At 40.8% G+C, this 6,000-nt stretch overlaps 1 protein-coding gene across 2 annotated transcripts in view; it reads right to left on the reverse strand.

Moving 5' to 3' along the window:
* The window catches only part of stxbp6 (syntaxin binding protein 6 (amisyn)), a 59,671-nt gene extending 56,340 nt beyond the window's left edge, over positions 1-3,331 (reverse strand). For both annotated transcript variants that reach the window (XM_040137034.1, XM_040137035.1), the window contains exons 1-2: positions 2,936-3,331; positions 2,425-2,832 (exon numbers count right to left, since the gene is read on the reverse strand). The gene's annotated coding sequence lies outside the window, so the exon portion shown is untranslated. The remainder of the gene's footprint in view (positions 1-2,424; positions 2,833-2,935) is intronic.
* Between the last annotated feature and the right edge of the window lie 2,669 nt (positions 3,332-6,000).

Raw genomic sequence — 6,000 nt, forward strand, 5'->3', positions numbered from 1 at the left:
CAGGAACAGAACCATTTTTTTTTTTTTTGCCCAATGGTGCTTCTAAAGTGAGCTGTTTTTTTCCTTCACAATATGTAAGGCTACCAATGTACATTGTATAGTGTGGGACAAAAGGTAAACAACAATGTACACAAGAATAGATACTGATGTCCCCACTGATGTCTATTTTATGTTATGAAATAGTGGAATCCACTTATGACCAAAAAGAATAGCTCTCCATCAAAGCAGCAGGTTGAATAGGACCTTCAGCTACTCTTTTACCTCAAAATAAAAGGAAGGATGTGTGCATTTCCCTGGGTGACTCAGCTGCTAGTGAATGTTATATAGTGCCAGGGAGGCATGGGCTAACCATGAAGCAATAAATGACATGCCAGGCCTCCAAATGAGCTCATTCTTTGTAGCCCAGAACCTTATGGCAATAAAACATTTGGGAAGGACCGAACAGTGGTTGGTGAACAGTAGAAAAGCAAACATACCCACAGCAACTCAATAATAGACTGGGGCAATGGCTTGTGGCATTAACAAAAGAAAAAGGGAATGTACAATTATGCTGCATTAGGGGGTAAGCTAAAAGCAACAGCACTGTGTCAGAGTACATAACCAAAATAATAGATTTAGATGATATACTTAGAACAAAATCAGCAAAAATTCTTAGGTAATAAGACAAATACATAACCAGCCTTGTGTCTACCTTTTCAACTTGAATGTACAATTATGCTGCATTAGGGGGTAAGCTAAAAGCAACAGCATTGTGTCAGAGTACATAACCAAAATAATAGACTTAGATGATATACTTAGAACAAAATCAGCAAAAATTCTTAGGTAATAAGACAAATACATAACCAGCCTTGTGTCTACCTTTTCAACTTCTCCATTATAATGTATTACAAAACAGGCATTGTTTATGATCACAGCACAGAATACATAATTTCTGTGGTGCAAGGATGGCAACCGCAACCTCAGTGACTCCTTGGGGACTGGAAATCCTAGTGTCATTTTGTCAGAAACACTGACAGTCAGGTTTTTGTTCCTCTTTTTATTACATCATCCACTAAAAAAAAAAAAACGGGGCTCTTTATGTCTGCCTTCAAGGATGTGTGTCCTCTCTGGCGACAGAACAAGTAGAGGTGGTGGACACACAGGGAGGGAGCCAGCTCGACAGTATACATCATGCTGACTGTAGATGGACACTGAAGTACGGGAAAAGGTATAAATTTATCTCTCACGGTGTACCAGAGCAAATCATGCCCCGGACTCCTGCATAGGAAGAAGCAATATATTAACGTTCGTGGGTTAGGTAACAGCATTGAGAGTCACAAGGGAAGAATTAGGAGCCTCACTGCTAGTCTGAACCAAATGGGCTTCCGGGTCCCAGCCTGTCACACTCAGAGAAAAGCAACCACCAATGACAGTCCAAATGATTCACTGACCATTTAAGATTTAATGTTAATCAGATATATTGATTGATTATTTCTGCTGGAGAAAACACCAGCATCAAGGATGACTGTCTTGAACACCTCACCGGTTCATTGGCACCAGCACAAACGACAAAACATCAGATTTCATCTCACAGCCTTAAATGTGACCATATTGGTTTGAGACATTAAGTGAGGATTTTATTATCTTGTAAGTTAATAGTGTGATCATGTGAGATAAATGTCTCATGGTGCTTTATGAGCAAACAAACTAATGAAGTGAAGCCTACAATCATAATGTTCAGCTATTCAAGTTGGACAACACCCAAATTCCCTCGGAATTCCCTGGAATATTTGCACTTCCAGATTATATAATTGGACAGTGGGCAAACTTGTTCTGATCAAATATTGGACGATTTAAAAACATGACACGAGGATGTATTTTCGGTTTCTTTGCAAAACCCAGTGACCAAAGCCTCAGTTTATAGAGACAGCTCCAGCACAGGGAGGCGCGGTTCACGTCCGTGGACGCAGTAAAAAACAAACAAACAAAACATAAACAAACAAACAAAACAAAACACAAAACAAATTTTGTCCAGCAAATTAATTTGAATTATTCTAATTTTGTCAAAGCAGAGACAAGAACACTTCATCACCAGTTTTGCTCCCGAAAGCCGAGTGCAAACATTTATAAAACAACGCTTAGTTCATAAAATCTGAAGGAGAAAAAAAAAAAAAACGTCACGTTATATTAAGTATTTTCAGCTTTACAGCGCAACACCAGCACGTGCACCTACACTTAATGAGCCACACGCGCCCGCACACTTGTTCCGACTCCGCCGCAAAGTGGCTGAAAGCTTGTTGACGCAATTCAAGTGCCAACTGCGAAAACAACTCTTCAAGCGTCGGTATGAACCGTCATCTAAACTTTTTTTCCATGCGGAAAACCATAAACATGCGCATTCATTTTTCTAGAGCAGAAGTACAGCTCGACGTTAACGTTACTCACCGATGTGTTTCGGCGATGCTTCCCACGTGTAGACCACAAATCGTCGGGCTAATTTCTCCGGCTGCTGTCACAGTCCACGTCTTTCAGCAGCCTCGTCCTTATTGTCAGATGTCTTCTCGGAGTAAACGGTAGCATTTCGTTTTCTTCACATCGCGTCGACTCCACTTCCACAAGAGTTGCTGGATCCTGAGCTGCGCGGAGAGAGTTGCTTTTTCCCCGCTGCCGCGTCTGCGGAGAGACAGTCTGTCTGCCTGTGGCTGTGTGTGTGTGTGTGTGTGTGTGTGAGTGTTTAGATGGAGAACCAGTAGCAGGTTCCCAGACACACAAACCCGCCCGCCAATCACGTACAGGGTCGCTCTACCACGTAGCCTGCTCTTCACTCCTGCATGTCTTGGGAGTCTCTCTGAACTGCGAAGAGACGATGAAGAAGACACCATGGCTAAACATTATAAATGAAAACCTTGGGCAGATGTTTAGGGGCCATAGTGAAGTAACAAGACTAATTCAATACCTAGTATATGGCCGGACCGCCCTTTATCTGTTCGCTTCTCTCCCACTGCCTGTGCTCACACACAGTAATTTAATCCAGCCGAATTCCCAATAAAGCTGTTTCTCATTGACATGTTTTTCCGTTTCTGTTGTCAGACAAGGGAACAGGTACGAAATAGTGACCGAAATGCGGCCCGTTAAAGCTATGTGTTAACCAGCAGTCACTTCCAAGCCATCTCCGAGCTGCCGCTCTGCACTGCTGAGAATCCGGATTTTTCTAACCGCTTTGTCCAGAAAGCTGCTAGATCTGCCCCCAGGTGCTACTGTGAAGAAAGCTTGCTTTTAAATGGGATTTGAAAAGTCGCTAAATGTAGCGACGAAAGGCGCTAAATTGGCAGCGCCGCCATGTAAACGCCCCCTGATGACGCAACTGAAACTGTTGGCGCCTTTTCATTTTGACAGAGCAACGGCCAATGGGGAGACGTCGGCACGCAGTCACGCGGCTTTCGGCTGACCAATGGCGTACCTTTAACACGTACTCAGTCGGTCAGTCACGGACGCTCGCGTTTATCGGGCTGGCCCAGCGGTTAAGGCCCAGCCAAAAGGTAAACCACGTTTAACAGGAAACCATACAAACATCACATAAGCTACATTACAACTGCGGCTACGTGCGTGAAAAGAATAGGAGCTGAAAAACACAAACGCATTACTGACTATAAAAACACCTAATATTCCCTATGGGAAACACCTATGGGAATATTAGCTACTAGATTAAAATGGTGACAAAAAAAATTAGGATTTTTAGTCTCTGTAACTCAAACCTTAAAAATCTCTTAAATATCAACAACTCAATGAATGAATGTTTAGTAGAGTATCCCCAAAGGTCACCATTTTAAGAAGCCTTAAAAATAGAGCCTTAAATTTAATAGCCTTAAGTAAAGAAGCCTTAATCCTAAAATATCTCTGATTATAGTACAATAACATCGCTAAATGAACAGTAACTATGATGTTCCCCAGGGTCACAATAGGAGGACAAAGTAGCTTAACGTTTTTGAATTACTCCTTTAGACGAGCCTTCACTAGCCTAAATAGGCTGGCCTACTGGACTTAGTGACTTTAAGTCTTATTTGGTATATTACAGGCTGTAATGGTGGTAAGAGATAATATTAATGTTCGTTATAACCCTGTCTCTGTGACTCAAACTTTGCCTATCTCCCCTCACAATATCTGAATGTACAATAACAATAATAAATTGCTTTGACAGGCTTTACCAAACTTGGTTGCGGGACTTGTGAACCTCAAGTCCATGTTGTGATATTAAAAGATTATAATGGTGGAAAAATATATATTATATGGTTTGTATTTCTAGTTTCTTTGACTCAAACTTTAAATATGTGATTAGAATAGGTGCTCCAAAGCTCCATAGTCCATAACAGTGACTTTAAATCTTTATGACGATATACTGTAATATGACTATAATGATGGCAAAAATTAAAATATTTGCATTTTATAACCTAGTCTCTTAAATATCTCCGATTATAATAGGCTTGCCACAATATGACTAAATGAATTAGGACATTCCCCATGGTCACCATAAAAAACAAAAGTAGCGTAACTACTTTGAATTACCCGTTTACTCAGACCTACACTACCAAAGCAAGTTACTAGACTCATAACAGACTCGCCTTATGAGGAAATTACAAGTTGTAATGATGGTAAAAATAATATTCTATGGCATTTATCAGCCTGTCTCTATGTCTCAAATCTAAAATATCAGTGCTTCCCACAATATAAGTGGGTAAACAGTAACTAGGACATCCCCCAAGGTCACCATAAAAAAGTTGCCTCACATCTCTGAATTACTTGTTTAGACAGGCCTACACTAACTGAACTTTTTCCAATAGCTCACTGATGGATGGGTGGGACGTGTCAATGTTTAACACCAATCTAAACTACCAGCAGCTGTTGACCACCGTCTTTTGTTTCTATGGCCATGCCAACAGAATTCTGTTCCCTTGGAATTCACACCGGAATTCCCTACAGAGCTCTGATCACTGGTCGATTTGGCCTCTTTTATAAGTTTTGTCTTCATTTTGAACAGACTTGGACACTGCTGCCCCATTTGAGATGATTCAAGTTTAATCTGCTTCTGTCTCTTTGCCTCTGTGTCTTTCCAGCTGATCATTAACATGTTGCAGAAGGAAAATGATGAGCATTTTAGTCATCATTATTTGTCATGATAAGCAGACGACCGGTCATACTGTAGCAGATGTCTTAGGGTCAGAGAAAGCCAAAGTATTAAATGCCTGATAAGGGATAAACAAATCCACTTGTGGCTGACAAACAGCTGTCTTATAATCAAATATGAATGTTTCTTATTTATCTGGCCTTCAAGATTTAATTGAAAACATTTTGCAGGAGTTTTTCTGGCTTCGCATTTCTGTACTACAGTAATCTACTACAACACTTTAGTCCTCGTGAGGTGTCATTGTAAGCACAGAGGACCAGCTGTATTAATGGCAAATGCCATTCAGTTTTTCACTGACGACTACAACTTATCTACCATCACACTGACTACACAAAGGAGTCTTTAATCCATGCCGGCAAAAGACAAAATCAGACTTGGCAGTTGGCACACCAATAATCAAATATGAATGTTCCTTATTTCTCCAGGCCTTGAAGCTTCTTTAGGATCATATTACAGTTTGTCTGTCTTTCTGATTCCACGCTACAGCGACTGCTCCACCATCTGGTACAGTTGTTCATTTCAAGAATTTGTAATCGGAAAATGTTTGCTGAGTCTTCTGAGACTAGTTTTTCTTATGCTTACCCTCAGACAAACCACACTGATTTACACTTTATACTCTTCTGTTGAATTTAAATATGGATCTGAAGGGGGAATGTTTTTGCTGCTACGGCTGCGAAGATCCTGGGACAGCAACAAGAAGGTACTGGATACAGACTCTCTTGACTGTGACACTGTAGAAATACTGAACTGTGCCTCTTTGATCCCCTACATGAGCAAACACTTTCACAGTAATGACTCACTTTTTCCAGGTGGAGGGGAAAAGAAACAGTGGCAAAAGG

This window comes from Xiphias gladius, chromosome 10, assembly GCF_016859285.1.
Source record: "Xiphias gladius isolate SHS-SW01 ecotype Sanya breed wild chromosome 10, ASM1685928v1, whole genome shotgun sequence".
NCBI lineage: Eukaryota > Metazoa > Chordata > Actinopteri > Istiophoriformes > Xiphiidae > Xiphias > Xiphias gladius.